Here is a 24,060-nt window from a genome sequence, read left to right as displayed (position 1 = left end):
ACTAAACTCATCTAAGAGACTCATCAGGACTGGTATCGCCCTTTGAGGGTATTGTAAGTAGATAAGCGTGTCATCAGCATACAGTGAGATGATATGTTTTGAGCCACCCACCAGGAAACCCCAGGGCTCCAGTTCCTTGCACAACAGCAATGCCAGAGGCTCAATAACAAATTCAAAAATGAGTGGTGAAAGTAGGCATCCATGCCTAGTACCCCTCTCAATCGACTAGGTCTCAGTCATTTTGCCCCCAACCTTAATGCACACCATGGAGTCAGTATAGAGTAGTCTCACCCAGCCACAAAAGATAGGCCCAAACCCCTTACCCAGCAGTGGTTTCAGCAGGTAGTCCCACTCTACGGTATCAAAGTCCTTCTCCAGATCTGTCAGTACAAGATCCAATTCCTGATCATCGTCCATGGTTTCATGCAGCAAATGTGTGAGCCAACTGCGGTTGAGCTCCATCCTATGGGCTAGCATGAAGCTGCACTGATCTTCATGAACCAGTCCCCAGATGATCTCTCCCAGTCTCATCACCAAGACTTTGCAAAGAATTTTAACATTTGAATGTAGCATAGTGAGTGGCCTTTATCAGGAGGGCTTCACTGGGTCTCCTCCAGGTTTTAGCATGAGACAGATAATCCCCTTATGCATGCAAGGTGGAAAGAGTTGGCTCACTTGCGTCACAAGGAAGACTTCTAATAGCTTCTCCCACATGCAGAAGGGTAAGTCGGAAAGAATTTGATAGGAACGCCATCCCCACCAGAAGACTTGGACTTGTTGAAGTCACCAAGGGCCTTTCCTAACTCTTCCAATGTGATCGGTCCATCGCATTATTTGGCGGAATCAGGTGCCAGGCTTCACAAACCCACACCAGTGAGGAATTCCCAAACTGCCACTGCATGACCGATTGGGCCATCCCGATAGACAGATTTGAAATGCTCACTGAAATTGTGTAGTATGTCCCTTTAACTCATCACTAGCATGCCAGTTGGGGTGTGAATATGTAAAATAGGGGGAGCCTCCAATTTCTGCTGAAGGACCCAACTGGGTTTGTCTTACTCCCTATGCAGTCGTTGAGATTATGTCTTGTGTGTGTATTTGTCTAGGATATCCCAGAGCCCCTAAACAGTATGCTTCACCCTGATAATATCAGCATGCACCTCTGCCAAACCTGCTTTTGTTTTATGCAGCTCAGCTAGACACCTCTCCTGCACCTTAATGTCCCTTTCTAATTGTCACCAGACACCACAGATGGTCCCTATGCTAAACCCTCTCATAACCACCTTGAGGGCCTCCCACTTATTGGCTCTGGCAGCTATACTTTCCCCAGTTTGCAGTCAAATAACCAGTAAGTGACATCGTCAATGAGTCCCTACAGACCTCATTAGTCAGGACATCAGGAGGCATGCGCCAACTCTGAACCCTATGGAGATTTTTGGTCCATTGTAGACAAAGCAAAACTGGGGCATGGTGAGAAAGAAACTGCTTGAGGTGTACAACTGTGGTCAATCCCACAGCGACCAACAGGAGGTCAAGGCAGCTATAGGTATTGTGCATTGGGGAGCATCAAGTGTACTCTAGATTGCCCAGGTGCAATGCACGCCACCCATCCATAAAGCCTAGATTGTGCATGACCGAGGCCAGAGAGTTAGTCATCAGTGGTTTAGTTCCCTGTTTCTGTGGGTGCTGATCACGATCACCATCTAATATACAGTTGAGGTCTCCTGGCCAAATCACGGGGGACCCCATGTTATCCTTTAATAAATCCTGCATCCACTTGTAGAAATACCAATTGTCCACATTGGACATGTACGTTTTTAATATTGAGATGGCCCTACTATCTAGTGTGCCTTGCAGCAGGAGATAGCAGCCTTTAACGTCAGCTTGACTGTAGGTATGATGAAAAGGGATCCCGGATGCAATTCAAATAGCCACCTTCCTGGTATAGGAGAAGTAAGTTGCTGAAAAGACCTGTCTCTCCACTTCTTCCCTAGCTTCTGGGCTTCACTATCCATAAGGTGAGTTTCCTGTAGATAGGCTATTTGCACCTTGTTGCATCTGAGGAACTTATGCACCCTATACCTTTTGGCGTAGCCCTTCAATCCCCTAATGTTGCAAAAGAGGACATTCGTACAGTCAGTCATGTTCCACATGAGAAAGTTCCTACAGTCAGACATCCACAATCAACCATTTCAAGGATCCCACCCCAACAGACCTAACGACTTGACATCTCATGCGCAATGCAGCTACAAACAGGCCTTCCACAAAGGGTGAGGTGCAAACCAAACTAACACCCCCAACTCCGCCCACCCTGGAAGAACAGTGAAACAACCAAACACTATGCATCCCATCCATTCGTGTCAATGCTGTCAGGACCCACAGCATAAACCCACCACTCACAGCCATGGCCTAAGACTAGTCGTGGAGAGGAATCCTGGGACCTCAATCACAGTGTAGTGGCATACTAAAGTTCCTATCATAAGAAAAATACACTATGTTAATAATTTGAAAAGTCCATCACAAACCCCCAGTTTCCCCAACTGGAAATTGCTGACCCTCCCCCAGAGGAGGAAAAAAAAGAGTTGTACTGATTACAAAATATTGCAAAAACCTCAATCAAGTAGTAGAGTCACCCAGCTCTGAGTAAGGTTTCGGGCTGGAGCATTCCTTCTGGTCCAGTTGCCCATTTAGGGGAAGCCCGCGCCATGGTGCCATCATTCTGAATGATGTCCCATTGCCAGGAGCCAAGGTCTCACCGAACTCGAGTCGTTCTCCAGTTTGATCTCCTCCATTGTTCAAGGGCCCAGTGCACCAGGGGCTCGACCTGTCCTGTAGGACATTATCCCATACCTCCAACCATCTCCAGACATCGTCCGGTGTATCAAAGAAGTGAGATTTGCTCTCTGATAGCATTTGTAGCCTCGAAGGATACAACAGCATGAACCTGATGCACATGGATCACAGCTTTGCTTTAACCTCAAGGAAGCTTTTCCCAGTCCTCTGCAACTTGCTGGTGTAGGTTTGGTAGAGGGAAATCTTGTGGTTTTTAAAATGGGCATAATCTGTTTCCCAGACCACATGTAGGATATATTCTTTGTCTTGATAGTTCAGGATATGGGCTATGATGGCCAGCATTGGAGCAAGTGCTGATGCGCTCTCTCAATGACAAAGAAGTAGGACAGCTCATCCGCTTTCAGCGTGTCTCAGATCAATCATTCAATAAAGCTCACGGTTTCCTCCCCCCCCGCCCTCAGCGCACTCCGGAAACTCAGAGGGGCACTCGGGTGTTTAGGCACACCGCTGGTCCTGAAGTAAGATCAGAGATGACAGCATTATTCAGCATTTGGACAGGGCCAATGGGAGCCATCTTGCATAGCCATGCCTCTTCACAATAAATGTTGAATGAGCTGTAGCTTTTATAGATAGATTGGAACTGACATAAACTGCCAAGCCACCCCTTGCCCTTCTTAAGGGACTGCTTTTCTGTGCTATCTTGCAGAACTCCACAAATCCAGTTAGGGGGACACTGGCCTGAGCCCATGTTTCCTGTGTCATTATTGTGTCAAATTATCTCAGATATTTAATAGTGGAGGGGGTCTTCAATTTTTGACTGTAGACTTTCCGTGTTCCACGAGCAAATGTTTAAACCACACCAACCCAAGGTGCTAGATGGAGAAACTATTCAGTTCTTAGGACCTTTCCCGGATAGAACGGACAGCAGCCAGCCTGGGCATCTTGGATCCTTACTACCCTTCTCTGTTCCGCAGGTGCTCCCTGTCTGCTGATTTGTACAGTGAATACGGGGTCCTTTACATGTGTTAAGGGTTGTACAGCAGTAGGGTTGCCCCCCCGAAGCAATATAGAAGTAAAATATTCTTCATCCTTGGATGTTCGCTCCTGGTCTATCTGCTGTAGTGGATACCGATGCCTCTGAAAGAGGACCACTTCCATTCCTCAAGTTTTCAGCAATTTCTTGTTTCCAGGTCCTTTGCTGGAAACTCCAAGTTGGCAAGCATGATCAACGTCAGGTCTGATCTCTGCCTTCCTCTTGCCGGCTGAAACTTAAGGGATTTAATATCTTCTGAGGTGAGTGTCAAAAGATCCTGATGCACACTGAAATGGTGTATAATGACTCCCAAGTCATACAATAATGTTTCTTGCTTTGAAGTGCTGGTTTATTCACAGAAGTATGAATAGGTGCTGTCAAAGGCATAGAGCAACAGCCATACATATGTTGCCCCATGGATTTTTTCAAGGCTGGGCAATGCATAAATGGATATCTTTGAGAGAAGGTTGGACATGGTATGAATAAACATTATACCAAAGGGAATCATATCAAATTCCCTCTCAAAAAGGTGTTTGATAATGGTGATGTCTGGTACTGCATCACACAAGTCCAATCCAATTCATGCCCTACATGAGGCTTATCATGGCCATCGCTACAACTTGAACATAGCTTTCCTGATTGACGATGCAGTGCCAGACTTCACCATTACCAAACACCTTTTTGAGAGGGAATTTCATGTGATTTCATTTGGAATAAGGCTTAGGTGTACCATGGCCATCCTTCTCTCAAAGATATCCATAACCTTTGAACTATGCTTATCGGATTTCTGACAGATTATGCATTGTCCAGCCTGGAAAAAGTCCATGGGACAAAACACATGTAGCTGCTGCTCTATGAGGGCTTTGACAACACCTAGTCACACTTCTATGAATAAACCAACACTTTAAAGCAGGAAACATTATTGTATGACTTGGGACTCATGATACACCATTTCAATTTGATTTGGGATCTTATTTTCACAGTCTGGGCTGTTTTCACCCATGGTAGATTCATACCCTAGCAACACAAAAGGATGATGGGCGGAGTGCTGACACTTTTCAAACACTCACACCCAGTCACAGATCTGGGTTTAAACCATTGTTCTTTTGCTCACCATGCTACCCCAGTTTGAACCCAGCCATATGCAAATCAGTCTTGACCCTGGTCCCCATGGGAACAGTCCAGTCTACACTGCCAGGCCTGCTCCTGCCTGGACTGGAAGCAAACATCCTGGGACAGGTTTCAGTGTATCACCCTTTATCATCCAGGCTAGCTAGAATCCAGTGGAACAATGAGCACAGGACTGATGTCTAGGCATACCCTTCCCACTTGGGGCAACCTTATCAACACAAAAGGATGATGGATAGAGTGCTCTTCTGCTCACCATGGCACCCCAGTTTGGCCCAGTGTGCTTTGGAATCTTTTGACGCTAGCGTCTTGTCCTGGTCTCCAGGCTGGGCTGTTTTCACCCACGGTGGAAGGGTGATTCACACACTAGTAGCACTGGTTTACTATTACTATAGGACATTTCAGGAATTCTTCATGATAATACTTAACCCCAATATGTAAGGCTCCTGTTTGATTTGCGGGCTCTTCGGCATTGTCACCGACTGTTTGGAGTGTGTTTTACACGTTTGCTGCCTTGCATTCTCTGCCTCTGAGGGTTGTACTTGTATTGCATTTTTCAAACTTTCTGTGTAACATTTGCCATCATGTCTATGTTTTAAGATACAATATTAGAAGAATTAGCTAAAACCACTTCCAAAACTACATCCAATGCTAGATCAGATCTAATCTCCTGAGGTGACACAGTTCAGACCTGGGAATGCCTTGATTAATTGTATCACATTTGAGTGATTTAGTACATCCTGCATCCCACTGGATTTGAATATTGGTATCCATAAGAGCTGTGTCCCCTGATCTCTGTGGTCAGCTAGAGTGTATTGTGAGTCATTTAACACTGGTTTGTTGCTGGGCCCATCCCAAAGGCCAGCTGTGCAGGTGCTGCCTTCATCTATTTTTTGGTGCTGTGTTGCTGACTCAATTTGCCTCCCAGTCACCCCTCCACAGGCACAAGGGACTGTCTCCCTATCGGATGGTGACTTGCCATCCTTGGGGTGGGTAGTGGACTCTGCCTGAAAACTTCTCTTCCTTAGATGTCACTGATGGGGTGTCACCCTTCTTCCTCGCATTATCTTGTGTTGTAACCACCCTTGGCTCAGCTTCTAGCTCTGACTCTACTGAGTTCAGGTCATCCGCCTGTGGGTCATTGATCTCCACCTGGGCCTCTTCTTTCTTGGGGGGTGGATTAGAAAAGGGATTATGGTACCAGAGATCCTGGGGTTTACTTTGTTTTTGCCCTTCCTTGCACATTTCCGCTCCCTCTTTGTCAGCACAGGGTGTACTGGAATTGAGTCTGGCCTGCGATGGATATATTTGGTCCTTGAGGGTCCACTAGTTGTAGGCTGGCGAGCTGAGAACTGCTTACCCGTGTCCACAGGCTCCCAGGGTGATCCTCCTTAACAGTATTCGCCTGAGGTACCTGGCTCATAGTGACATAAGAATCAGTTGAAGTGCATATGGGGGAGCTTAGATGGGCACCCTTTAGTGTAAGGTTAATTTTTACTACTCCAAGAATTCCTTCAAGGATCATCGGAAGCTGCACTAATTTGTCAACCACCTTATTACAGGTACATATGTTGAAGTAATTGTCCTTGTTGGCTTTGACTTGCGTGATCAGGGTATTTAACTGTTCCACCTGGTCATCAATGCCTGACAGGAAGACTGAGATGGCATTAAGTAGATCCACTTGAATGTCCATTTTATTGATGTAATGGGTGAGTGCAGCAGCCGTCAGTTGCATAGAGTTCAGAGTAGCTAGCCGCAGTTTATTTGTATAGGTAGTGCATTGAGAACCGTTACAATGCTCTTTTACCCCTGCCGCGTCCTTGGGTGGCCCAACCAGTGTTGATATGCTAGCAACATCTCTGGGTTGAGAGATGCAGGTTTTGGTGGTGCTAAAGTCAACCTCTAGCAAATTTGGGCCCTCAGCTTTACTGACTCTGACATCTGGAAAGAAGCAGTAAACCGGTTTGGGAGAATATGGGCTGCCAAGAGTCAGCTTGTGCTCAAAGGCAAATGGCAAGTGTGAGCTGCATTGGTTTGCTTGGGACTCCATTGTGACATCTTTCAACTCCTCTGCATCAGACTCATCCATAATGGCCCAAGAGGAGAGGGGACACTCATTTTTTAGGATCACTATATACAGTGATATGTGTATCTAGGACGGCCTCTCCGTTAGGGTAGAATTATAACCATCATTTACAGGCCCTAGAGCACCCGGGGCAACACCAACTTTTTCCTTCTCTTCAACGAAATGGATGTCACTCCTCCCAGTGGTAAATCTCCCATCTCCAACATCACTTAATGTTTGAAAGAGTTTGATATATTGCCAACTTTAGATGGTAGAGGGTGTCCCTTGGGCTATCCAACTGTCAGGCCATCCTCTGAAGGGTCCTTGCCCAGGTAAATCCCAGGTGCATTTTTGCCCTCCTCAACTACTACGTCATGGTTTTTCAATGGGGAGTTCTTGACTATTACACTTTTGGCTCTGCTTTTTGATGTTGTCTCTAATATCTTTGTCAAACTCTCCCTTTTGTTAGACCCCAGCTGTCCCAGGCCTCCCATTTTGCCCAACCTCATACTGGTTACACTGTACCACTATTCCACAATAGTGGGTGTGTGCAGGGTTTTACAGGTTGTCAGTGGTTAGGACCCTGAACTTCTCAAACCATCCATGCCGGTGAGACAAGCTGCTATTTTTCCAGTTGTCTGGGTTGTTCAAGCCCCCGTCAAGTTCCACTTCACGCCTCTGAATGTCAATCACCTCTTCCCTACTGTGCATGGGGGTGTGGGAGGGATATAAGCACGCTAGAAGCTTAAGAACTTGAAATTGCTAAATCTTGGGGTCCTGAGGTAAAAAATCTGAACTATTAGAGCTTTGGTGATAGTTGGCTTCTCAAAGTCTCAGAGATTAGGTCTCCTACCTTCCATCTCACCTTCCCGGGTGTCTTTTCCGTCCTCGTTTATTGCCATGTTTGTTGCCACAGGTGGGCATGCACATGCTAGAGTTGTTGGCAGCACAGTCCTGGAGTCCTGGAGCTCTGGAGACCTGGATGCATTTGTGACTATGGTTGCAAATGCTGTAATTGCTGGAATAGTGAGTTGGCAATTCAGAGGTGGATTGCAGGGCAGGATAGGCCGGAGAGAGCAGTCAAAGTGAACAGGTGTATGGATAAACAACACCATCACCACGCCCTGCTGCATCTGCTCACTGTAGTAGAATGTTGACAATAGAATGTGAGGGACCTCATCTCTAGGACTGATGTCATGTTTGACATCAGAGTAGAGTGTTGGAGTCAGAGGTTCAAAGGGAGCTGTTGATGAGCTGACTGTGTTGTGTCCTCTTCTTGCTGTGGCTAAGATACTCCTATTAAAAGAACCTGCTTCCAGGACCATCAGGATTTGCATCTTTATTAAACGTGGCGAGGAGGGGCAGGAGTATATTAACACTGAACTTTTGGACTATACACCATTCGGTACACCATTCGGTGAATTTTGGACATTTACAGTATTTCAATTTCTTATTCTTCAACTCTACTCAAGACGGTGAGCACTACATCATATATCAATATACTTCTTTATATTTGGCAGCACTCAGTATTTAAACACTTAGGGGGTCATTCTGACTCCCGCCGGCCGCGGTAACCGCGGTGCCGGCGGGAGCTGCCAGAATACCGCTGCGCGGTCAGAAGACCGCCGCGGTTATTCTGTGTTTCCCTCTGGGCTGGCGGGCGACCGCCAGAAGGCCGCCTGCCAGCCCAGCGGGAAACCCCTTCCCACGAGGAAGCCGGCTCCGAATGGAGCCGGCGGAGTGGGAAGGGTGCGACGGGTGCAGTAGCACCCGTCGCGATTTTCAGTGTCTGCATAGCAGACACTGAAAATCTTTGTGGGGCCCTCTTATGGGGGCCCCTGCAGTGCCCATGCCATTGGCCTGGGCACTGCAGGGGCCCCCAGGGGCCCCACGACACCCCTCACCGCCATCAGGTCGGAATCGCCATCAGGTCGGAATCTGCGCCGCCATGGAGGATTCCACAGGACAGCGGAAAACCGGTGGGAGACCGCCGGTTTTCTGTCTCTGACCGCGGCCATACCGCCGCGGTCAGAATGCCCTTGGGAGCACCGCCAGCCTGTTGGCGGTGCTCCCGCGGTCCCCGGCCCGAATGACCGCCTTAGTTTTGCTCTCATCTTTTCTTCAACTGAGACAAGCATTTTCCGTGAGTGTGCGCGTGCTGGTTGTCATTACATCCAGTAATATTTGCAAGCGCTTCTATGTTTTGATTTTTACGCGCTTATCATTCAAACGGAAAATCAGTTATATTTACATACGCGTCTCTGTCTTGATCTTTACGCGCTGATCATCCAAACGGAAAGTTTCTGTGCATGTTGGTTGTCAACACAACCAGTTATAATTGCACCCGCGTCACTGTGTGGTCTCGATCGCGCTCGTCATTCAGACGGAATAATCTCACAGTCTCTGGGCTCATGGAGACTGTACGCGCATGCAGCACATAAGTAAACAGAGGAAAGGACTCTAAATTCATACGTGTCTGCCGTACTGTGTAACAATGAACAATGTAAGTTAATCTTCAAGTGTGCAACAAGGCTTTATTTGGTAAACTCACCATCTGCAGTCGTTTACTCTGTTGTTGCCACACAGGTTCTGCACTCTCATTGTGCTCTCATTGCCTGTTGCAGGGCTGGGCCATTTCTGCTGCCGCCTCAGCTAGCCACCTTGGGCAATTTTAGGCAGGCGGGCATCTCATGTCAGGCCCTACTGCTCCCTTCAGTTCCCGCTCCTATGTAATGAGGTTCTGGGACATGAGCTCTATCCTACGTGATTCCTCTGTGCTCTGTGCTCCTCATCCTCCTGATGTTTCTGATGCTCCTCACATTCCAGCTGTTATGAGCTGAAAAACATTTTTAAAAGAGGAAGGAAGAACAATCAGGGCCACATTTAATTGAAGAACATCTCAAGAAGCATAGTTATCAAACAGTTTGATTGTTTCCATAGTGTCCTTGAGAAATGACCTGGGGGACTCAGCCCAGGGTTTCAGAAAAAAAGTCTATATGCTTGCAAAGTGATTCAAGAATAGACCCACATCATGATACTATTGGAATAACTGAAGATGAACTGTAGACTATCTCAGTGCGTTATGAGAGCTAATACACTTTCTACTTGGCTCAAACTAAGACCTCAAATGTGACCTATTTCTGGGGACAATGATGGCTAACACAGCTTTCTAGTTACATCAAAAGTAAAACCTAAGAGAACAAATGGAAAACATGATATATGCTTATCTCATTGGGAATATTTGATGACTCTCATTTTTTATTCTTCCACGGTATAGGTTTATCCTCAGAAAACATTATCTCATAATTAAAACAAACTTTTGGAATTTGAAAATGTTGAAATTGGGGGACAGGCAGTAAGCCACATTTCATTTTACCCATCTCATATTGGAGCATAATTTCTCAAATAACTTTTCCCTCCCTATTACACAAGTAGAACAGGCATTGGCAAAACCATTGGCTTTGCCAAGGTGTTGTTAGCCCTGTTTTATACCAGCGTGACTGCTGTTCAGCATAGCTAAATGTTAGTGACTTAAAGGAGAGTGGAGCGGAGTGGAGTAAATTTGAGTGGAGTTGAGTTGAGTAGAGTGCTACAGAGTTGATTGGCATTAAGTGGCATAGAGTGAAGTAGAGTAGAGTGTCATATGGTAGAGTAGAGTAGAGTATCATAGAGTGGAGTGGCATAAAGTGGAGGGTCATTGAGAAGAGTAGAATGTCATGGAGTGGACTGACACGGAGTGCGGTGGAGTGGCTTAGAGTCTCATGGAGTGTCACAGAGTTGCCATCAGTGGCATAGGGTCGAGTGCCATAGAGTGGAGTATAGTGTCATAGAGTGACATAGATTGAAGTGGCCTAGAGTGAAGACAAGCAGGGCAGCACAGACATCAATGTCAAGGCAAGAACTGGCAAAGCAAGGGCTGCTTTCATTCAGTTAATGAATATCTGGAGCTCCAAGGACCTGAGGCTTCAAACCATAATCAAGATTTTTAACACCAATTTAAAATTGGTCCTTCTCTAGGGAGCAGAAACTTGGAGGACAACAGTGATCATCACCAACAAAATCCAGACAGTCACCAATACGTATCTGAGGAAAATCCTCCAAATCTGCAGGCCAAACACCATCAGCAAAAACTACCTATGGCAGCAAACTTTCCAACTCCCTATTCATGAAGAAATCATGATGAGACACTGGGGCTAGATCGGTAATACCCTGCTCAAGCCTGCATCAAACACTACCAGGCAAGCTCAGACTTGGAACATTGAAAGGAAAAGGTATAGAGGAAGGCCAAGAAACATCTGGTGCCAAGTCCTGGAAAGTGATTGCAAGAAGATGGGTTACATTTGGAGTCACATTGAAAGAAAAGCCAAGGACAGAGATGGCTGGAGAATCCAGGTTGATGAATAGAGTAGTTGTCACAGGGTGCAGTGGAATAGAGTGGAGTGGAGTGTCATAGACTTATGTAGAGTGTTTTAGAGTGCAGTGTCATTGAGTGAAGTGGCTGAGAGTGCAAAAGAGTGTCATAGAGTGGTTTTGGTGTGTGTAAAATCTAAACCTAACTACAACATCCCTTTACTCTTTGTTTTTTCAGTGAATGTCTAATAAATTTTAGTTCTATTTCTTAACTATAACATTCCTGTAACCTTTGTTTTTTTAAGTGAATTTCTATTGTTAATTAATTCCTAACTGTAACTTCCTTGTAAGCCGTGTTTGTTTTGTGAATGTCAATATTTTTTTATGTAAATTGTACTACAATTACACCTATACGTACAATTTAGTAATACTAATTTTTACAACTCTATGAATACACTTTATTTTCACATGTATTTTTTTATACATTTTAAAAGTAACAATTCAAAATTCAAATAATGTAGGTTATATGGCCCATATGTAAGAAATTTCAATTTTGCGATTCCCAAAGAGCAAATCTGTAGAAATCGCTATGTGGGTATTGCAAAACGGAATGCATTGAATTTGCTATTTCCTAACAGTGATTCCTATGGAATCACAATTGCTATTGGGAAATCGCAAATTAGGAAATTGCTAAATTGTGATTTCCTAATAGGAAATTGCACATTCTACACATATGAGCCTACGTCATTTTGTGCTGTAAAATATCCATGAATGTAAAGCCAGGGAAATGTAACTGATTTATGAATAGACTGTTCCCATCAGGCTACATAGAATGTAAAAGTCCTCATCGCTGTACACCAAAATCACTGCACCACTATAATAGTGGAGTGCCACAAAACGGCTAAAAAAATCATTCTTAAGTAAGTAAGAGTGGAGTAGAGTGCCATAGAGTTGAGTGAAATAGTGTTGAGTAGACTGTTATACAGTGGAATTGCATAAAGTGGAATGTCATGGAGTGGCATGCAGTGGTGTGGATTCAAGTAGAGTGACATATAGGGACGTATCGTGGAATAGGGTGTTGTCAACCAGAGTGGCATAGAGTGCAGAGATGTAAAGTGGAGTAGAATGTGATGGAGCTGAGTGGTGCAGAGTAGAGTAGAGTGGAGTAGAGTACCATAGAGTGGAGTGGATGTCAGTGTTGCAGAGTGGTAACATAGAGTGAAATGCTATTGGGAGGAATAGACAGAGTGAATTGAAGTAGAGTGTTGTGGAGTGATGTAGAATGCTTGCAGAGTGTCATGGAGTGTTGTAGAATTGTGGAGTGGCATAGAGTCAACAGGTGTAGAGTGTAGTGTCATAGAGTGGATTACAGTGGAGTGGCATACATAGTGATGGCATAGAGTGGAGAAGAGTGTGGAGAGTGAAGAGGCATAACATGGTGTAGAGTTGTGTGGTGTAGAGTGGAGTAGAGTGCCTTGAAGTGAAGTAGCGTAGAATGGAGTAGAGTGCTGTAGAGTGTTGTGGTGTAGGGTGGAGTGGGGAGGAGTAGATTGGAGTGTCATAGAGTAGATTATCCTAAAGTGGAGTGCATAAGAGTTGATTGACATAGCGTTAAGTACTGTGCTGTGAAGTAGTGTGACATACAATGTTGTACATGGGGTAGAGTAGAATGGAGTACAATGGCATGGAGTGCCTTGGAGTTGAGTACAGTGTTGTAGATTAGAGTGGCAGAGAGTGGAGTACAGTGTTGTAGAGTGGCATAGAGTGGAGTAGAATGTTGTGGAGTGGGGTGTCATAGCGTAGAGTGGAGCATTGTGGAATGTTGTAGAGTGGAGTAGAGTGTTGTAGAATAGAGTGCAGTATTGTTCAGTGTATTGGCATAGAGTGGAATAATGTTGTGGAGTAGAATGTCATAGACTAGAGTGGAGTAGAGTGCCCTAGAGTAGAATGTTGGAGAGTGGAGTGATGTAGAGTGTAGTAGAGAGTAATGGAGAAGCATGACCTGAATTAGAGTGTTGTAGAGTGGTGTACAGTGAAGTGCTGAGTGGAGTGCCGTAGAATGCAGTAAAGTAGCATGGAGTGGCATAAAGTAGAGAGTCTCTGCATGTCTGTGAATCAAAACATGACTAAACCAAAATCTTGCTGGTGGGTGTCCTGCTTTTGTGTGTGTGTGTATGTTGGTCGAATCTATATAAGGAAAACCCTGTTCCTTCCAAAGCCATCTGGAGCGAGACTGGCCAGCAAAATGAAATCAGCCCAGCTGCTGCTGACCAGTGAAGACAAAATAAATGAAAATAACGAAAATGGCAACCAATGGTTACTAATGGGTTGGCTGTAATCCATTTTCAGTTTGAGCATAGGAGCGCGCAAGCTCTGTTTTTCCCGACCAGTAGTTATCTATTTGGGCTTTTAACCACACCCACCTCATGCCCATCACGTTCACTCATTTGTGGGATTGCCCTTCAAAATCCTTTGTTATCATTAACAAATGCTTTATGTTTGTCCCTCCTTCGGGCAGTTTAGTTACCGTCTTGGGCATCGTCCCTGTTACATCGCTAATTGCACTTTTGCTGATACTTTGGCTGCCAGCGAACTTCGTTTTCCTTTTGTGTGTTTCCTGTACACTCGTGCTCATGGTGGCCGTTTGCTCGCATATGTTATGTTGGTTCTCGTACCATGCCGAATGTCCTAACGCCCCAGGGAGCATTGGTCGGTCGCCTTAATATGTCAGAATCCATTAGCTTAAAACATTGCCAGGTATACTACTGGTGCTTTCTCAGCTGCTATTTCCGACTTTCTGGGAGTAAAACAAAAGAACAACAAGCAGGGTTTAAACGAACTGTGTAAACTTTAAAAAAAAAACACATCAACAAAGCAGCAAACGTTTCTTTTATGCCCTTGGCTAATGCTATGTTTTGAAACTCTCTAAATGATTTCTGCGAAATAGATTGCATTGCCCCAAAATTGTTTTGACCGTTGATCAATTTATCTTCTCGCAATAAAAATCCACACCTGTATTGATATTTTTATTCGAGCATGTTACTGGTGTTCATTTTTCTCTGTAACTGGGTGTGTAATGTATGGAATAAATTATATATTTAATGTATTAAGGGGCATTGTTTTCTATGTGCTTCTCACTGTGCGCGCTCCCCTAACATGCTCACTAAGTAGTTTTCCGATCTAGTGTTGGAAGTGACGTGCAAAGGTTGATCGACTCTCTGGTTGGCGAGCCAGGGTTTAAACAGAGATGCCATCACCGAAGAATTTAAAGGTTAAACAGGCTTGCAGTAGTTGCCCGCTGCCAGATCCCGAAAGCAATGAAGAGGAAGGGGCCATTCTCTCTCCTGTTGACGCTTTCTCATTTACCGATGAAAGAGCACAGGGGGATTCAAGCTGTGAGGAGGGAATTCTAGATCCAGCGCTCCGGGTTATGTCGGCCATCGGATTTTGTGGAATTGTGGTCCTGTGTGTGTGCCCAGCCTTCTTTTGAATTCAGATGCCCCCTTTTCAGTCGAGCACTTATCTCTGGAGATAGCATAGGGCTTAAGCTGCTTCTAATGTTTCTCTTTAGGGAGTGCAGAGCTTTATACTCATTATAGGACAAAAATATACCGTCATCCCAACGAGGCACATGTTTTATGCGGAATTCTAAATTGTCAAGCTATTTATATGGAGGTCACCACAACAGCCCTGATCTACCTAGAGTAAGATCCTGTTTATTCATGGAACACACTTATCTTGTTCACACCATGGCGCTTCCTTGTCATCCTTAACAATCCACGGATGAAAAACACTCTAGAGGGGTAATGCCTTTCAATTTTGTAGAATGTCTACTCTTGCCCTCGTCCTGTTTTTCTCCTTCATATAAACCTATTTTATTTAACAGTTCGTCGACAGATATGCTAAGAAAAATGTAGGCTTATTTTAGGTTTCTGAGGAAGAATTGCACTACTAACAAGAGCTTAAACTTGGTGGTTTTAGGGGTGTTTAAAGTATAGCTTTTTTCATCATCCATAAGCCATAACTTTTGGAAAATCTGAGGAAATTATGCAAAGCCTCCTCTGTCTAGCCAGGCGCAATGAAAAGGGTATTGACAAGTTCACAAAGTACCACCCGTTGCCAAAGGCGAGAGAAAATATGCGTCACACACCCGGTTTTAGAATTCTAATGATGTTTCTGCTCCAGAGAAAATTACTGATTCAGTATAAGCATGATAAAATATGGAAGTCATACATTCAATAGTTTAACTACCTTGATGTGTTTAAGATTATGGTAGCATGATAAAAATGAAGTATAGCCAAATGTGCAAACCTTCTAGTTTGTAGAAACCAAACCCCAATATTTCACTTTACCCCAGTATTGCGGGCAAGACGAACAGAGCACCGACGTGTAGTTATATTTGGGCTTTTAACCATGCCCACCTCACGCCCATCACGTTCACTCTTTCATGGGCTTGCCCTTCAAAAATCCTTTGCTATCATTGGTAAATGCTTTAGGTTTGTCCCTCCTTGGGGCGGTTTGGTTACTGCCTTGGGCATGCCCCTGTTACATGGATAACTGCACTTTTGCTGATACGTTTGGCTGCGGGCAAAATTCTTTTTCCTTTTGTGTGTTTCCTTTACCCTTATGGCGGCCGTCAGGCTTGCTTATGTGAAACTGTTTTACTTTTCATTTTCAATTTACATGGCAAGAAAAGTCCAGTTAGATGTTTAGAATGCCAATAGCTCTAACTCGAGAAAATGTGAGACCCATTGTGTTAGAAATGGGGTCTTTGGTTGACAGTCAGGTTACCCCCTGTTCAAGCAAGGACCCTCACTCTAGTCAGGGTAAAAGAGAGTCACCCTCAGCTAACCCCTGCTTACCCCCTTGGTAGCTTGGCAGAGCAATAGGCTTAACTTCAGAGTGCTAGGTGTAAAGTATTTGTACCAACACACACAGTAACTTAATGAAAACACTACAAAATGACACAACACCAGTTTAGAAACATAGGAAATATTTATCTAAACAAAACAATATCAAAACGAAAAAAATCCGACATACACATGTCAAGTCATGAATTTTTAAAGATTAAACAAAAAAATAGCGCTTAGAAACACAAAATGCTTCAATGAGTTGTTAACACGGCGTTGTGACGGAGTCGTTCCCAACAAGCCGACACCAGCGGCGCCGGACACGGGGTCGCGTAGACCCCCAAGTACAGTACCTTTGGTGAAGAGTGAAAACAATTTGATGCGTGAAGCCGGGTATTGCAGGGGTCTGTGCGAAAAGTTGAATCTGTGCACTTCGAGTGGCGTCGGTCACGGCGTGGTGCGGCGACTTCCACAGGGTCGCAGACTTCAACGGGGCTGCAGCGGCGTCGGGCCAGCGAAGGTCGTTGTGTTCTAGCGAAGATCACGGAGTCGGGTAAAGGCGGCGTCACCAGATTCAGCAGCGGCGTCGGTCGATTTCCTTGGATTTCCACCAGCTTTCCTTTCAAGGGACCAGGGATTGGATAGGGCACCACTTGTCAAAGCAGGAGTCTCTCCAGGGACTCCAGGTGCTGGCAGAGAGAAGTCTTTGCTGTCCGTGAGACTACAAACAATAGGAGGCAAGCTCTCAATCAAGCCCTTGGAGATTCCTTCACAAGATGGAAGGCATACAAAGTCCAGTCTTTGCCCTCTTACTCTGACAGAAGCAGCAACTGCAGGATAGCTCCACAAAGCACAGTCACAGGCAGGACAGCTCTTCTTCCTCAGCTAATCAGCTCTTCTCCAGGCAGAGGTTCCTCTTGTTTCCAGAAGTGTTCTAAAGTCTGTGGTTTTGGGGCCCCCTCTTATACCCAATTTTCCCTTTGAAGTAGGCCTACTTCAAAGTAAAGTCTCTTTTGAATGTGAAATCCTGCCTTGCCCAGGCCAGGCCCCAGACACTCACCAGGGGGTCGGAGATGGCATTGTGTGAGGACAGGCACAGCCCTTTCAGGTGTAAGTGACCACTCCTCCTCTCCCTCCAAGCAGGGATGGCTCATCAGGAAATGCAGACTACACCCCAGTTGTCTAGTGTGAGGTGCAACCAGCCCAACTGTCAAACTGACCCAGACAGGGAATCCACAAACAGGCAGAGTCACAAGTAAATCAAATATGCCAATCATGGATGAACCAATTACATACAATTTACGCAGAGATCATATGCACTTTAGCACTGGTTAGCAGTGGTAAAGTGCTCTGAGTTCAAAAGCCAACAGCAGCAGGTCAGAAAAAATAGGAGGCAGGAGGCAAAAAGACTGGGGATGACCCTGCATAAAGGGCCATTTCCAACGCATTGTATCGCAAATGCTTGTTTAATTTGTTTAAGATACATTAGATATTGAAGAGACAGTACATGAGTGCTGCCTCAGGCAGATCTAAAAAGTAGCCTTCCCATTTTCACTCATGTGAAGTTTAAAATGGATTGTTTTTAAATTAACACAGTAGCTACATTCCTTAACCTTGAAGCTAAAACTTACAAGCGCTGTTCATGAAATAAATAGGCTTTTCAGAACTGTACTTCGATCTTTGTCAGTCCTTGCGAAAATCATGGTCTTACCGTTTCATGAGAAATGCCCTCATTACGAGTTACACAGCATTAGTGGGGTACAAACTGCACACATGAAATTAACATGACGCTACGGTAACACCGCGCCAGTACCAGAAATTCGAGGTTAATTCTCTGAATATTTGGATAAGAGCGCAGTCCTTGTTTTAAGCGGGAAGAATTGTGCACTGTTTTTGCTGTTTTCTGATGATTCATTCTCACATTAATCACCTGCTCTGATGTGCTTGTTGTTGGTGGATGGATGGGGCTAGGAGGGATCGTTGACAAGGGGGTTAAAGGAGCCCTAGTAGTGAGGAGCATATCCAAAAAACATGTTTGGGCTGAGACGGGAACACAGACTTGGCTGCTGCCCATCACGTGGTTTTACTTCGGGGAATTACTGCCCGGTGACCTCAGGTGCAGTGTCCTCTCTCCATAGAACACGAGGTGCAAGAGCTATAGGTCAGCAGTGATTAGGCTGGGTGATATCACACCCGTGTATAGTGTTCCTTCGAACTCTTAATGAGGGACTCATACTCTTGTCCACGAAGCACGAGTTATTATTTCTGAAATACTTTGAACATCTATGTTTAGCTTGCAAATAATAGTCCTACTCTTTCTATTTATAACTGTAAGGATCTAAAAGTCAGTACTTGCAGTCAGAGGGATAATAATGTGACAAACTGATCGTAAATATGCAACACTTTAGTTTGTTCTTAGGGGATTTGTTGATAAGAGAAGAATGGCCTTCTTGGGCTAGAACTAAAAGCTGTTGTTCGTTTGCTTTATATATATTAACTGTATTCACTATATTTGGTGAATAAAAGTCTTCCAAATGGTATATTTTAGCCAGAAAAGTCCGATCCAGAGATCCCTTGCTGGAATATTTCCCTTGGGCACGAAGTCTATGGTCAATACTAGGATAACTGTGCAAGTTGCAAAAAATAGAAATGGAATTTTTAGAATTCTCACTACAACTCCTCTACATTTGGAAGTGAATTTCCTGTGCCTTCTTGCAATTTGAATCCCGATTAACAGCAGATACAATCTTTGGAGATTCAACACTATTTACATGAGTGACAAGTAAATATGTATATCTGTATTGACTGTGACAGATTAATATGCAGAAATGTAAGATATTCACAAACATCCCATTTGCATATCTAACTTTCTTTGACCTGCTTGTGCACATAAGTTTTATGCACAGGGTTAGGAAATAGGTTACATCAGCAAAACCTTTTTACTTTTGTAAATGTAAATTCACATGGCCCACTCCACTTCCTCTCCTATCAGTAGGATCAGAATTCAGACCTGTGCAGTCATTACCGTACACACATTTTATTTCACTGGTGATTTTCAGCAGGTCATGCCCTTAAAAGGAATACACCTACAGTACAGTTTTTTCCAGTCATTGCAGAATTTAGAGTGGAAAGCACTACATTTCATACGCGACTTAATTTTCATGAGAAAAACGGTGATTTGCGGTATTTACCGCCCCTAATAAATACTACACCCATGCTCCCAGTATGTCAGGTGTGGAAAAGTTTGTTTACTTGGAGGGCTTTCAGCACTTGGAAGTGACATAAACAACCATGCTGCATTACTCGATTACAGAATATATGTACAGTGGTTTCTAGTATTACTGTTAAGCAGTCTGAGTTACACATAAACTATATTTTATAAATCTGCTATTGGTGTTTAAGAGCTTGTTTAGAAATGGGGTCTGATGTAAGAGCTGATGATTGCAACATACAATAAAATTTGCAACTGGCAAGATTACTTTATAAAGAGTTACCATTGCTATTTTTAATGTGGCTACGGTATATCAGCTGACTGAAATTCCCCCTTTAGGGGATTTATGCAGATTTTACATTACCACAAATCCCTAAATCAAGCCCTTAGGCTTCAGTTTTAAACTGAATCTGACGAGTGGGCTTTTTTTAACGCTATACATCTCAAACTTATATAACTGTTAACAGCATTGAGCGATATTTTATGAAGCAAGAGACACAATGACTTTCTTTACTTAGACCAAGCAAAATTTTTCATTATTTTTGGAACGTTTTCCGTCTCTTTTGGCATCCTCTGCATTACCTCATCTTGCTTCTATGGATCATTTCTATGAACATGACGGATTATTTTAGTGTGCAGGCGAAACCCGCGCAGATTTCCATTTTCTGTGTGTAAAGGTGGAAGTTAGTGTTTGTTTGAGGTACCAAATTGACAGGGCAATTCAAACCACTAGACCAAATAATGGGCAGAGCCAGTGTTCCTCTATGCATCCCAATAAACGTGTCTTAAAACAGCAGATAGCAGTACACATTCATCTGCTATTCACGTTCGATCAATCTGTGCTACTGACTCATAATTTCAGTGAATGAAAATGTTGATTGCACGTATTTAGCATTAATATCATGTGGCACAACATCGTGAGAAATTTAGAAGGGCAACACTTCAAGTCTGTGCTATTTTCTGCTGTAAAGATACTATGGAATTGTTCTCTGCTTTTCCTAATAATCCTTCCGAATCTGTTCTTCAGCCTGCATGTTGTATTTTTCGGCCTGAGAAGTCAGTAAAACAGAATTATTTTTCGTTAAAAACTTATTGGGTTATGGCAATAACACATTGTTTGTGAAAGATATAAATCAACTAAAACTCATACCCAAATTGCTCTCAGCGGTTGGTGGGACGCAGAATTTAGATCTTGATTCACAGATCGTTTATGGAAATCATCAGTGTGCACCCGATTCACAATGATTTTTTTTAAGTAGTTGTGTTTTTCTCCTTTATTAAATAGAAATGACACTTGAATATCTGGACCAGGTTGAAATTTTTTTCCTAAGGTAATTTGTCTTACTCCTTGTTTTGTGATGTGAATTATCCATGAAAGCAACCATTTTTTGATTAATAAAGATTTTTTTCCTTGAGTAAATAGTTTATGACTGTAAATTTATAAGAAAGTCACATCTAAACCTGGAGTAAGACACAGCCTACTGAAAGAAAATGCATTACGAATCAAGTATGGTCATCCATGTATAATACTCATCTTAGACATGAGTAAGACATAACTATTCATATACGTTCTTTGTGAATGGGGCATAGTTTGTCCCCCCCAATATTATCTCAAATGAATGAAGCATCCGGTAGTACAGGATAAACCAAAGAGGTCATCTCAAACGAGTTATGGAGAGAAGATGCATTTTTCGATTATTTCCTTTTATATTTGAAATAACGTGATTCTCTAGGGATTCAGAATCATTCCTTGGAAATCTACAATCATGCAATTCTAAATGGTCTCTGAGTATGTAAAATTCATGCACATTTTCTATGAGTGAAAGATGTAAAATGTGCATTTTTATATTTATTTTATCTCGCATGAAAAGGCACACCTTCATTTACACCCCTATGAAATAAGTCGTTCCATTATCCTTTCTGTCTAATAACTTCGGTGGGGAGCTTCTTCCAGTCCCCGCTGTAACACTTTTTCCAGCTCTGCACATTAAGCCCCAGATTTAAGAATAGTGGGGCTTCACGTTGTGAAGCGCCACTTTTCTCGCGCCTCCCTGCGCCCCCCTAATGCCACCATGTGTGTGCCTTATTTAAGATACTGAGCACCATGGCGGTATTAGGTACAATATTGTCAAAAAAAAATTATGCTATTATGGTGCTTTGTTCCACCAGAGTCAAAAATTCTGACGCTAGTGGTGCAAAGTGCAAGAAGGGGCTTTGATTTAAATGGGTGTATCCTTTTAGCGCCTGCTTTCAGAAGCCTTTAAAAATGATGCCAAAAATGGTGCAATGGAATCTTGTAAATTTCAGTGCGCCATTTTATCCGGTCTCCTTGCTCTGGAACACCCCCTTTGCATAGATTATGCATGGTGCATGCATAATGTGGCACAAAGGGTTGCAAAGTGGCACAATGCGTGCATTGTGCTACTTTGTAGATATGGCGTGGCAGTTTTGGCAATCTGATGCCACATTTGCATCAGAAAAATGAAGCTAATGTGACATTAGATGGTGCCAGACCATCCTTAAATTTGGGCCTAAATCTTTGCACATGGACACTCCATTTTAATGGCAGAGTTTGCCATGCTGTAAGTAAGTTTTGCAGTTTTTTTTCTTTACACGTTCATGTTGCATTTGGTTGTGCAATTACCTTTGGGAACTTATAAGAGAACGTGTAGAGGTTCAATAGGTTTGTGTTCCCACCTGTCCCTTGGTTAGGAACTTACAAGGAAAATTCCTTTGTGATACTTAAGGTGCAAAGCTCCTAGGCCCTTTGTGTCAAATGGTTTAACCCATTTCGTGCCTATGGGGAAATGCGGTGTTACATAGGGGCCTTAGACCCTTTTTTGGGGAGTTCCTGCATGTAGAACTTGAAGTGAGAAGAATGATACAGACCCTAAATTCACTCATAAAAAGAAAAACATATTGTGACACCACTTATGTGTGGATTTGAGAGCGATGAGGTGGAGGATGTCAAGGTGGACTGTATTAACTCTTTCACTATCCTGTAAACACTACTTAGTAAAATTACAGTAAAACATTGGGGACGAAGTTTTCCTCCGATGGTTTGGCGAATCTTCATGCCACGTCACTGAAAGTGAAGACGGGCAATTAAAAAGGAGGATGGTTTATAACCTCACTATTCGCAAGAGTGGAACATGGTCAAAGGATGTTAGCAAACTCATGTAGGCGTACTAGATTCAAAAATATCTCAGTGGTGTGCTCTTTCTCAAATGTGCATACATGCATAACAATCAGCTACTGCACATCTCTTGTGTGAGCAGAATTAGATACATGTCATCGTTGAGTTCTGCAAGCACTTGACTAGTGACAACCAAATGAAAATAAATGCAGAAAAAGTGCAGTAAATTTTTTACTTCAAGTGATGATGTATTTATATCCACAAACATTTTAATACAGGGTTAATATCCTGCAATAGGCTTGTTACTGCATACTGGTATTGCATGAACATGTGTTTGATTTACCAAATATAAATATTAACTCATGAATGTTAAAATAGAACAAACACCCTTCTTTAAAGCAGCCTGACATTAACAGTAGTGTAGTTAAAGAAAAGTGACATAGAACCCACTAATGTAAAAGAAGACTGGATCGATCTAAGTCAGTCCACTTTGATATATTATATTATGATTTTTTTTATACCTGTTCCCTTTAATTTTGCACTAATAAGCATGTAAAATTATCACTGCGGTTTACGAAGTTTAATAGAACCATACTCACGCTGAGCTGAGTAACTGTAAGCTGGGAATGGGTAACTCCTCAGAGACTATGGAGGCAGACATCTGGATACCACTGGAGTGAGACTCCAGATTATTTCTCAGCATGGAGGGCTGATAAATATATTTTGTGACCATCCATCACCGAATGAGAAAACAGAGATGAAACAAAAAGAGCAGCACAAGCTTTGAGCCGATGCATTTCAGTCTCTGTTTGTTTTCTCTCCAGTAGCTGAAGCACGGTAGTGTTGTGCTATTCTCCATGGCTTTTTGTGTGTCCTCACCTTTCCTATTTCTCCTGTTCTGTCTAGCTCCCTCCACCTTCTCTGTTCTCCCACTCTCTCCTTCTCTCAAGAAAGTACACTTACTCTTCTAAAAAAAAAAAAAAACACCTCCCCATTCGCACATTTTAAAAAACTTACTTTTTCGTATTGTAGCACCCACACAAAAACATTTGTGGAAGGGCAATTCAATCTGCTTCCGAGCAAATGAGTTGGCATACGTAGGACACAACTCACAAAGAGCAGTCCTGAATCTGCCTTCTTACAGGTATTCATTCACATAGGGTACAAGTTTTGTGAATTTGCATACCGTCCTAGGAGTAGTCTGAGAAAACTGCACCAATCACTGGTTTCCAGATGTGCTACTGGGAATGTCACTCAATATTTTTCCAAGCTGCTTTTTCCCCCATGGCATTTTTCCCATGGCAGAATTGTATGTACAATACAGCATTATACTGGAGAAAGGAAGCCCACTGAGCAAATATATTTTTTCTTGGTTATCTTTCCATACATCTCCACAACGTTTGGAGGTGTCTGTTCTACCACTCTAGGAAGGGACTTATTCCAGCCCTTTGCTCTTGAAAAATCTGAGCATTCAAGGTTGGGAATGGGATGGAG

Source organism: Pleurodeles waltl, chromosome 7 (genome assembly GCF_031143425.1).
Source record: "Pleurodeles waltl isolate 20211129_DDA chromosome 7, aPleWal1.hap1.20221129, whole genome shotgun sequence".
NCBI classification, from domain to species: domain Eukaryota; kingdom Metazoa; phylum Chordata; class Amphibia; order Caudata; family Salamandridae; genus Pleurodeles; species Pleurodeles waltl.
The sequence above is the reverse complement of the archived record's forward strand: the minus strand, read 5'-3'. Positions refer to the sequence as shown.